The 12370-nt window shown below is 37.7% G+C and overlaps 1 long non-coding RNA gene across 1 annotated transcript in view; it reads right to left on the bottom strand.

The window, feature by feature from the left end:
- The window catches only part of LOC123334037, a 217264-nt gene extending 205787 nt beyond the window's left edge, over positions 1 to 11477 (bottom strand). Inside the window, exon 1 of the long non-coding RNA XR_006551779.1 lies at positions 11368 to 11477. This is a non-coding gene — a long non-coding RNA (uncharacterized LOC123334037). The remainder of the gene's footprint in view (positions 1 to 11367) is intronic.
- Positions 11478 to 12370: the final 893 nt, after the last annotated feature.

The following is a 12370-nucleotide window of genomic DNA, read 5'->3' as shown; positions in this document are numbered from 1 at the left end:
GTCATGACACTAGTGAGACCACTTTGTGAAAAAGTATATGAAACTGTGTGTTAGAAAAGCAAAACTGATCAAAGACTAGAGGAATCATTACTGAAAACTCTCCCCTGGAGGAAAAGGAGTAGGCAGGTGAATAAATATATGTGGGCAGAGCCAGGGCACAGACTAAAGAAAGAAATGTTCTCCAAAACCCACACATTGGCAGATGGACAGGTTATATCCTGGCTCGGAAAAGCCTTGCAAATTTGAAAAGAGACATTTTGGGAAGAAGACTGCAACCCTTGCTTAGGCCTTTTATGAGGTTCATAAACAGAGGCTGGATATTGAAATGACATGTGTCTTTTCCTGTACCTAGGCTCAAAGGGAAAAAGTGGAAAGAGTGACAGAATTTATTTTCTTGGACTCCAAAATCACTGCAGACTTTGACTGCAGCCATGAAATTAAAAGACGCTTGCTCCTTGAAAGAAAGCTATGACAAACCTGCTGCTGCTGCTAAGTCGCTTCAGTCGTGTCCGACTCTGTGCAACCCCATAGACGGCAGCCCACCAGGCTCCCCCGTCCCTGGGATTCCCCAGGCATGGCAAACCTAGACAGTGAATTAAGAAGCAGAGGCATCGCTTTGCTGACAAAAGTGCGTCGTGTCAAAGCTATAGCTTTTCCAGTGTGTGCATTCTAAGTTACTTCAGTTGTGTCTGACTCTTTGTGATCTTATGGACCATAGCCTGCCAGGCTCCTCTGTCCATGGTACTCTCCAGGCAAGAATACTGGAGTGGATTGCCATGTCCTCCTCCAGGAGATCTTCCCAACCCAGGGACTGAAATTGTATCTCTTATGTCTCTTGCATTGGCAGGCAGGTTCTTTACCACTAGCACCACCTGCATAGTTGAACCATAAGGATGGCTGAGTGCCAAAGAATTGATGCTTTTGAACTGTGGTGCTGAAGACTCCTGAGAGTCCCTTGAACTGCAAGGAAATCAAACCAGTCAATCCTAAAGGAAATCAACCCTGGATACTCATTAGAAGGACTGATGCTAAAGCTGAAGCTCCAATACTTTGGCCACCTAATGTGAAAAGCCTAATCACTGGAAAAGACCTCAATGCTGGGGAAGATTGAAGGCCAAAGGTAAAGGAGGCAGCAGAGGATGAGATGGTTAGATAGCATCACCAACTCAATGAGCGTGAATTTGAGCAAATTACAGGAGATAGTGAAGAACAGAGAAGCCTGGCGTAGTACAGTCCATGGGTCACAAATAGCTGGACATAACTTAGTGACTGAAAAACAAAGACTCAATGGGGGGAAATTCCAGAACCAAGGGAGGGTGCTCTTCTACCCTGTAATACAGAGTAACATAAGGGGGAAAACTAAGATAGCCTATAATAAAATTAATAAAATAATATGTCCACAAATGTATTTGTCAATGATATCTCAATAAAGCAGGGATAAAATAACACCTTTATCTGTATTTGATCTTTCTTTCTTTTTTAGATAAAAGACTATTTTTAAAGTACAACTTTCAATATCAAAAGCTGAAAACAAGCTAAGCATTCATTATTGTGGGGGTGATCTATAAAATACATCCATACTATAATAAATAGTCATGGGCTTCCTTCATAGCTTAGTTGGTAAAGAACCCACCTGCAATGCAGGAGACCCCAGTTTGATTCCTGGGTCAGGAAGATCTGCTGGAGAAGGGATAGGCTTCCCACTTCAGTATTCTTGGGCTTCCCTTGTAGCTGAGCTGGTAAAGAATCTGCCTACAATGTGGGAGACCTGGGTTTGATCCTTGGATTGGGAAGATCCCCTGGAGAAGAGAAGGCTACCCACTCCAGTATTCTGGCCTGGAGAATTCCATGGACTGTATAGTCCATGGGTTCACAAAGAGTTGGACACAAGTGAGCAACTTTCCACTCACCATGATAAAGAGTCATAAGAAAGCAGCCCTTAGTAAGAATGTGATACATAGGTTCATTCGCCTGAAAAAATAACAATGATATTTTTAACATAAATTCCAGAACAATATGTGTATGTTTCATTGTTTATAAAAGTGCAATGTATATATGCATATACATACATGTGTATAAGTGTGTTCTCAAAGCATACCAGATAAATAAGGAAATGGCAGTCCACTATAGTATGCTTGCCTGGAGAATCCCATGGACAGAGGATCCTGGCAGACTACAGTCCATGGAGTTGCACAGAGTCAGACACAACTTAGGTAACTTAACCAGCATCCTAATAGCACCCATACACCAAACTGTTAGCAGTACATGGAGAAGGGTGGCTCTGGGATGGTTTCAGTTATAGTCACGGGTTGATATTGGGAAATTGAAAGTCTAAAGATGAGAACTTACTCTTTTTTTTTTAAACAAAAATATCCTGGTTACTTTAACTTTTATGTGCTTACAAGAGTTTAAAATCTTCAAAATAGATTTGACTTATTAATCATCTCTCACTGTTTCAAGAGATTTTCTCTGTTAATATTTCTTATCCTGTACCATCAAATTTTTTGCTGTCTCGCATACAGGGCTGTCATTACCATCTTTATAAATTCTATACATATGCGTTAGCATACTGTATTGGTGTTTTTCTTTCTGGCTTACTTCACAGATGTATAGAACAATATTTTGGACTCTGTGGGAGAGGGAGGAGGGGGGATGATTTGGGAGAATGGCATTAAAACATGTATAATATCATATAAGAAACAAATCGCCAGTCCAGGTTTGATGCAGGATACAGGAAGCTTGGGGCTGGTGCACTGGGATGACCCAGAGAGATGGTAAGGGGAGGGAGGTGGGAGGAGGGCTCAGGATTGGGAACACGTGTACACCCGTGGCAGATGCATGATGATGTATGGCAAAACCAATACAATATTGTAAAGTAAAAAAAATAAAAAATAAAAATAAAAATGTCAAAATAGATTTGACTTATTAATCATCTCTTACTGTTTCAAGAGATTTTCTCTCTTAATATTTCTTATCCTGTACCATCAAATTTTAACTTTTCTTCCCCTCCTTGTTTCTTTTGACTTAAAAAAGCACATTCCAGTTTACTCTCAAATGAACAGAAGAAATTTTTAAAATCCCTCAATTCCATATTACTTTTTAAGAAACTATTTTATCTTCTTTTATAGTCAGGTCAACTCCCAAGGACAGAGCCTGGTGGGCTGCAGTCCATGTGATAGCAAAGAGTCAGACACAATTGAGAGGCTAAGCACAGCACATAGTCAGGTCAACACAAACTACACTCAGTCTTTTTCCTGTCTTTCTGCTTATGCTGTGAGGCCCTGAAATCAGGTTCCCATATCTGAGCATTCATTAAAACATCTCTGATAAAATGTATCAATTACTTCTTAGTTAATTAATCCATTGGATTATTTCTGTCTTTATGTTGTGCATGTGCATGTGTGTGTGCAGTAAGTCACTTCAGTTATGTCCAAACTCTTTGTGACCCTATGAACCAAAGACCGCCAGGCTCCTCTGTCCATGGGATTTTCCAGGCAAGAATACTGGAGAGGGTTGCCATGCCCTTCTCCAGGGGATCATCCCAACACAAGGATCAAACCCGTGTCTCTTATGTATCCTGCCTTTGTGGGTGGGTTCCTTACCACTAGCACCACCTGGGAAGCCCTTATCTGGTGGTCTTTGACATTAACATCCATTCCTTCCTCTGAACCTCTCCCTCATCTTTTGAGTTAGATTTTAGGAATCTCCCCCCATCCTCCTTCTGATTATGATTCTCTAATGATTCCCATCACTTCATGGGAAATAGATGGGGAAACAGTGGAAACAGTGTCAGACTTTATTTTTTGGGCTCCAAAATCACTGCAGATGGTGATTGCAGCCATGAAATTAAAAGATGCTTACTCCTTGGAGGGAAAGTTATGACCAACCTAGATAGCATATTCAAAAGCAGAGACATTACTTTGCCAACAAAGGTCCATCTAGTCAAGGCTATGGTTTTTCCAGTGGTCATGTATGGATGTGAGAGTTGGACTATGAAGAAGGCTGAGCACTGAAGAATTGATGCTTTTGAACTGTGGTGTTGGAGAAGACTCTTGAGAATCCTTTGGACTGCAAGGAGATCCAACCAGTCCATCCTAAAGGAGATCAGTCCTAGGTGTTCATTGGAAAGACTGATGCTAAAGCTGAAACTCCAGTACTTTGGCCACCTCATGGAAGAGTTGACTCATTGGAAAAGACTCTGATGCTGGGAGGGATTGGGGGCAGGAGGAGAAGGGGACGACAGAGGATGAGATGGCTGGATGGCATCACTGACTCGATGGACGTGGGTTTGGGTGAACTTCGGGAGTTGGTGATGGACAGGGAGGCCTGGCGTGCTGCAATTCATGGGGTGGCAAAGAGTCAGACACAACTGAGCAACTAAACTGAACTGAATGATTCCTTCTAAGTCACCTCTGTGAATTCATTTTTTCCAGGTCCTTCTTAAATGTTGGTGGGTCTAAGGATCCTGTTCTTGTTCTATTTTACTCTCACTTTGCACAATCTTAGATGATGGCAACCACATAAGAATTGAATCACCATGTGCTGATACCCAAGTCAATGACTTCAGGCCTGGAGTAGACCATCCCTATGAGAACTACTCAATGGGTGTTGCCAACTGGATGTTTCCTCAGCAGATCAGAAAGAACATACTTCAGACTAACTGGCTTCTCTGTTCTTCTCCTTAGCTCAGTTACTAGCAAAGGTTCATCCTGTTTCATCCAATTTCATTCTGAATTTGAGTAATTGTCTTGAATTTATTTTCTTTCTCATTCTACTACCACATTTCATCCATTTCCAAGTCCAAAAGATTCTAATCACACTATGTTTTGTATAAGTAAAGATATTCCTCTTGCATCTCCAACATTCAAGTTTTGGTTCAAACTTGCATCATCTCTCACTGAGACTATTGCTCTGACTTTCAAATACTGCGTATCCCTCTGATTCTGTTCTTTGTCTGCACATTGCTACTGATCTCAGCCACCTGATAATTCAGATAGGATCCTATGTTTGCATGACTGAATACTTGCAATGATTTCCATTATCCATAGACCATCCCACCAATTCTTGCTCTATATTTTGCCAGGGCTTTTTCTTCACATGACTATAGCTGGTGGTAAGCCAGCTATAGTGGTAAGGCTACAGCTACTATAATGTATCATTTTGTTTCATATCCCTGTGCATTTGTCCACTGAACTCCGAATGCCCATTGTTTCTACTTGCTTAGTTCTCTGACATTTTTTAACACGTTTTCAAAAATCTTTTGGGAAAACTTAGATAATTGCTCTGTGTGCCTCTGCAATCCTAAGACTAACTTGAGAATTCTAAATTTCCAGACAAACAAATATCAGCATCTAAGCACACCAGTTTACATTTTATACAATCTGCTTCCAAGGCAACTAAATACTGAAGAAGGCAAATTTCATCTTGGCTACATGGTTGGCCATCTTTGTTCATTTATATGCTAATTCAAATTGAAAGCAATATGATGTAATGATTATGGTTATTCCAGAAGACTGTGTGCCTAATACCTTTTTTAACACAAAATTTAATATTGTAATTCAGGGACCAGCAGTAAAACTTGATGCCGTCTGTTGTTATGCAAATCTGTTGATTATTTCCTTAAGGAAATAGTGTCAAACTGACTTCTCAGTTAAAGGGGCAACAAGGTCTTAAAATCTGTTCTGGCTCATTGGGCCTCTTAGTTATACACACAAATATTGGATTAAGTTAAATTACTGTGTAAAACAATAAGAAAAAAATGAACGATGGCTATAACATGGAATTTTGCATACTCACCATAGAAGTCAGTATTCATATATGAAATAACTATTTTTTAATTAGAAGGCTCACTAAAAGAGTGACTATTTTGTTTTTAAAGAAAACAAAATGATTATTTTGTTTTTTAATAAGAATCCATGATAAAAACATGTAACCAGTAATTCTTTACAGCTCTAATGGATTAATATTTTTATTAAATTACTTTATAAAGATTAAATTGATTTTAAAGCCCTGCCAATGCAGATACTGAATTTTATTATTCCCATTTTACTAAATAGAGACTGTATATTAAAACTTCAAGTTCCTGCAAATATTAGTTATCCACATGAGTAAAGAGAAAATTTTTATTTTTTTAACTTTGTGTTTCATAGCATGAAGCTAATATATATACCTTTATATTTCAGCATTTTCTGACTTCCATTTTTGACAAAATTTCATATAGTTTAAGTGGACAGCATTCTAAATTTAAATGATTTTCTCCCCTCTAGTACATACTCAACATCAACATTACTGGAAAGATGAATTTTAAAAGTGGCTGAAACATAATATATACAGACCAGCTATGGCACAATGGTAGGACCACTTAGCCATCCCATGAGGTGCCTATCTTATACTATCCTGTTCTGTGGTTTTTAACTGCGATTTGTCTCTGAAACCTAAGTGTAAATGAGGTCGTGGACTGTGTCTCATACATTTCAGTACTCCCGAAAAAGCTAGCATAAAACCCTGCACATAGCAGCCATAAACAAAATATCTATTAATTTACTCCCTGAGATACAGAAATAATTAGCTTAACATGGCTTTGTTTTGAAAGAGCTGAGCTTTAATGATTTAAGGAGAAGAAATTGATGTTTAAATGATTTGAGGATAGGAAGAAAACTGAGTAAAAGCTGAAATCTAACATACAGGGCATGAATTTGAGTTACTTTGAGAGAACAAAATGTGGGCAGGTGGCTAAAGAAAATACAGTCACAGGATACAAGGGAAAACTGAGTGAAAATGCTGAGGTAATCTTTACAATTTGACATTGTGATTTTCAGAAGTGCAAAAGAATAAGCAGGAGTATGTGACTCTTTGGATGCGGAGTGAAGGTGAAAATACTCAAAAATAGCATCTAGATTTCAATCCTGAAAGCATGAGACTCTTGAGTACATGAGTTCTGGTCACCTGAGACCATACTGATGTAGTGTTCAGGGGTGAACTTGCTGTATGGATATAGCTGAACACAGAGAATCTCAGAAAGCTAGAGGGCTCAGGGTACAAAACAAGAAGCATTTATTTTTGGTTTATATGTCTTTAGTTTAGCTAAAGTAGTTCTACTTTACATTTCAGATCTTCAGGTTAGTCAGCCAACTCTGCTTCAGGTTGCAGGTGTGTGAATCTGTTGCAATGACTCTGTGTCTCAGGTTGGAAGGTCGGTGTTTATTATGAACTGAATGTTTGTGTGCCTCCCCAGAATTCATATATTGAAACATAAATTTAATGTGAGGTAGTCAGTGAGTGTGTGTGTTCTTTAGAAATATTCGTCATCTTAAACTCAGGTACAAAGGTAATAGAAAATTACCTTTAGCATTAGCTAGGGTTTTACCATTCATATTCAAACAAGTAGAGGGTGTGTAAGGACATTTAAGTAAACAATAGATTTTACAGTATAAAAGGGAACATGAAGACAAACTTAGTGAGCATAAGAAAGTGATAGGTAATATATTAGAGCTCTCTGTGAAGTGGAAGAAATGCTACAGAAATGCTAAGGGATATAAGCTAGAAGACTAGGAAGTGGCAAAAAGGAAGGATATTTGGAAGTTTTACATTTGATGCAATTACTGTATCTGTGAGAGTGTGGACGACATGATATGGAGGAGAAAAGATGAAAGGACTAGAGATGAAGGCTTTGAAAGGATCGTCCATGTGAGTGGTGAAGTTGCCAAGAATGTTGATTATAGTAGTGGGAAAGCTGGCAATGAACAAGGGGAAAGAAGTTGATGGGAAAGTTGAAAGAAATGGTTGTCTAAAGCCCTGGGCTTTGGAGAAGAAATTAACTGAAGGAAGCAACAGAGGGCAAGGAGGATTTGTATCCTAATGCCAGGATAAAGGTACACAGACTGTGAAAGACAAGGAACATGTGAAGGCTTTTCATTTGAGAGGGAGTCATCAAGGCAGAGCAGATTTTGTTTGGGGTGGGAAGAAAGCTTCAGAGATACAGTTAAGGACATAGAAGTCTTTGCTGTTGTTAATGGTCATTAGCCATCAGAAAGAAAACTCAGGAAAGGAGCAGGGGATTGAAATTAAGTAAGGCAAATTATTCCAAGTGATATAGAACTGGGAAGAGGAATCCTCACATTAGGATTTTTTATTTAAGTGAGGTAATTAGAAATGTAAGGCATAAAAGAATTCATCCTGACAATCTCTTAGGGAAAGTTGGGTCAGCAGTTCAATTGTAAGTAAAGGATCACAGACAACTTACACAACATTCTTAGGAATAAATGAGCTAACCTTAAAATCAGGGAATCATTCTGCTGGTTTTTATAATGCTACCACACATAGAATTTGAATAGACCTAGCAAAAAAAAGGTGTCTATAGTTATGTTTTGGATTCTCCAGGGTCAGTCTCAACAGTCTTAACAAGAACCCAACTTGTTTGGGTTCAGAAACAAGTATAATCCCTGATGAGCGATACTCAACAAATATCTGCTGAATGAAAGACATGTATATGTGCCTTTGATGAGATGGTTGGATAGCATGACCAATTCAATGAACATGAATTTGAGCAAATTCTGGGAGATGATGAGGGATGAGGCCTAGCTGGCTTTCAGTCCATGGGGTTGTACAGAATTGGACGCAACTTAGCAACTGAACAACAACAACGTGCCTTTCTGTCTCAGCCTTCTTGAAATCAGCTTCCTCGAAGCCATTTGAGGGAGGCATTTTGCACAACCCTTCTTCTGATGCCCTCTGCCAACACTGCCCAGGGTTCACCCTGTTGGCCAAACCTCCACCATCACTCTGATGCAGTGTCAGAGCCCTGCCTCTGAGTTCTTGGCAGGCATTGGGGATGACACTCTCACTTCAAGAGAGAGTCTATTTCCTCAGGCTTCTCAAGGTCACTTTTCACCCTGCAATGTTATAACACCATTCTATGCTCCTACAGATAGTAGAGAAGCACATGGACACTACTATTTTCAGTTGTTTCCTTCTTCCCTTCTCCTCTCATCTCCTTTTCTTATTTGCTCTCTTTTGTAACAGTGGATCTCCCCAGTAATATCCCTTCCTTGAACATCAAGTTGTAAAAACATGTATTTGGAAGTCAGTTGCCCAAAACATCTGTTTCTCAGACTCATCAAAGTTTATCAAGAGATTTGTTATTTGATCAAGATGCCTAAAAAGAAAAATATCAATCTTATTTGTTGAATGTTTCTCCTAATTTATTATACATAAAGGTACATAGAAAAAAACTTATTATTTGCACTATTTCTTAAGTCAGCTGCATAGCAGAGGTTTTATTAGATTTGGAACATGTCAACTTATTTCCCCTAAAGTTATATTTTGCAATTAGTAGTGATGCCTACTAATAAGGGTTGATAGAAAGAGAAGACCCAGTGAAAATAAATGTGTTTCTTAACTAACAACCAGATCTAGATAGCCCCAATTTGGTGGAAAATTTTAACTCTTTAGTATTTATTTCAACTCCTAAACTATTCATACAAGTGAGATATTTATGAAAGGTCATACAAATGAGCATTACTTCTAAATTAAATAAAATGAATTAGATGAAAACTTAATCCTCAGAGATGAATAAAATATTTTAATTATATTACACATGCAGAACTTTTGTTAAAAAATAGAAATACCTGATAGAATGAATTTATGCTATGATCTGATATAAAATTTTTATCCCCACATTTTTTCCAGAATTGTAATCAGTATTAAATTCACATAAAATATTTAATAATAAACAGAGGACACAAAGAAAGTCAACAGTATCATTTTAAACTAATAATTCATGAAGCTGTGAGGAATATAAAAATCTATATATATGAGGAATCATTTAACTTGTTATGCCTAAGATATTTCTTCCCTGTTTACATTTTAAGTTAATATTGTTCACATATTCACAAGGTTGTTGAAAAGTATGAGTAATAAAAATCTGTAAAACAATTTAGATGTTTGATGATGGTTATCCTGTAAAGAAAGCCTGAATTTCTATTGATTTCATCAATACAAAATGAAACACTCTCATACTGCCTGAGTGTTATGAGAGAAATCAACTCCAAAATCTCCACACATAATGAAGAAATAGTTGACATAAAATGAATGGTAGCACAAAATTTACATATTTCAGCTCTTACCTGACCTTTTCATATTATCTAAAATCTTTATCTACAATAAATGGCTACTTAGTCATCTAGAAAATCAAATTTAGTTTGACCAAATACTTTGTAATAAAACTGTCCCGTCTACTAACCTGTCCTGTAAAGAAACTAACCTGTCCTGTAAAGAAACTATTCATGAAAAGAAATATGTCTCCAGTTGAAATTGTCCCTGGAGGAATAATTTAAACTTACCCAAAGAATTATTTTATTGATTTTGCAAAAACAGTCAACTGACCCAGTGTGTAACCCTAAATAAGTCCTTTAATGCTGAGCCTTGGATATTACAACTATAAAAACAAGGAGGATAATAGCACATGCTTCACAGCCTCACAAGGTAATTGTAATGTGATCAGATGTGTGAGCATTTGTTAAGCATATTTCTTACATGTCTACATATAAGGGAGAGAGATGCTGAAAACTATGATTCTTGCTTTTTATATTTTTTTGACTTTGGCTCCATTAAGAAAAGCAAAATATTCAGTCATATTCCTATGTTACCTGCTCCCTCTTTACAGGGACAAAAATTCAATCATAGCAACATTTAACTAAAAAAGCATATTTGAATTAGTCTTTATCTACTTTTGTTTTAGAAAAACAGAAAGAATTCATTTGTAAGCATAGATTTTTATAATAAAACACTTATAACCCCGTGAGACTATTAAGGTGTCATGGGTGGCATGCTGCAAATTGTGTAAATACCACACTCAGATTTTAACTAGTTCATCTCTCTTGACATTGACTCACATAAATTGGCCTCTTCAAGCCCTGTCAACTCTGCTACTCTTAGCCATAAATATAAGTGCCTGACATGAATCTTCATTAACTGGCCAAGGAAAATGTACCTTTTTTGTTTATATCTCAGCAGCTAATTTAACTAAAATACACACACACATATCCTGAGTGAGTCTTAGATAGAAATTTTAAATCAATGTATTCAAACAATACAGAAGTATAGAAAACAAAAAGAATTATAATTTTGGGACTATATAAGCAGAAGCGACCTCTGTTATGTTTGATGCATATATATGTGCATGTCTGTAAGTACATGGGTTGCTTATAATATTATTCTGTTTTTTATAAAAATGGGATTACATTATAGATGTTTTAACTTGCTTTTTCATCTAATTGTCCATATCTATCCATGTACCTACCTAACATCTATCTTTCTATTAATCATTTATTTATCATTGATCATCTGATCATCTATCAAACTACTTACCTGAATGACCATCTTTCACAATGACCTTTTCCATTCAGACTTCTACAGTGTGGTGGTATGAGAAATTGTAGAGAAGGAAATCTAGGAATGTCAGTTCTCCAAGCCATGTTAAGAAATGTGCATCAGAAATGTTATCAACAAGTAGCAGGAACCTAATCAGCAAACTCAAGGTCAGAGGAACATTGCAATCCTTTGGAAAGAGCATGATAAAAATAAGAGCAACCCACAGGCAGTGAATCTGGAGTTTTTGTCTGCTGGACAAACAGAAAATGAGATAGAAACCTAATTATTAAAACTTATGTCTGAGGTTGTATATAGGGAAACATGGGGAAGAAAGCATTGGGATTCTGGAACAATGTAAAATCTGAAGAAAGAAAATTTTCATCCTTCTATTTTCTTAAGTATATCAAGTTCTTTCTCATTTCACACATGCTTTTATCTCTGTCTGAATATATTCCCCCTCCATTCTTTGGTTGACTCTCTTATATTCATTCTTTAGATACTTTCCTCAGAAAAGCCCCCAGGATTCTACAGGTTAAATTAAGTCCCCCTAACATGCCTCCCTTGTGGCTCAGACGGTAAAGCGTCTGCCTGCAATGCGGAAAACGAGGGTTCGATTCCTGGGTCAGGGAGATCCCCTGGAGAAGGAAATAGCAATCCACTCCAGCACTCTTGCCTGGAAAATCCCATGGACGGAGGAGCCTGATAGGCTACAATGCACGGGGTCGCAAAGAATCAGACATGACTGAGCAACTTCACTTTCACTTTCACTTTCAACATGCCCCTAAAGGAAATCAGTCTTGAATATTCATTGGAAGGACTGATGCTGAAGCTGAAACTCCAATACATTGGCCACCTGATGTAAAGAGCTGACTTATTGGAAAAGGTGCTGGGAAAGATTGAAGGTGGGAGGAGAAGGGGCAACAGAGGATGAGATGATTAGATGACATCACCAACTCAATGTATATGAGTTTGGGTAAACTCTGGGAGTTGGTGATGGACA

This window comes from Bubalus bubalis, chromosome 1 (assembly GCF_019923935.1).
Source record: "Bubalus bubalis isolate 160015118507 breed Murrah chromosome 1, NDDB_SH_1, whole genome shotgun sequence".
NCBI classification, from domain to species: Eukaryota; Metazoa; Chordata; class Mammalia; order Artiodactyla; family Bovidae; genus Bubalus; species Bubalus bubalis.
The sequence above is the reverse complement of the archived record's forward strand: the minus strand, read 5'-3'. Positions and strand labels throughout refer to the sequence as shown.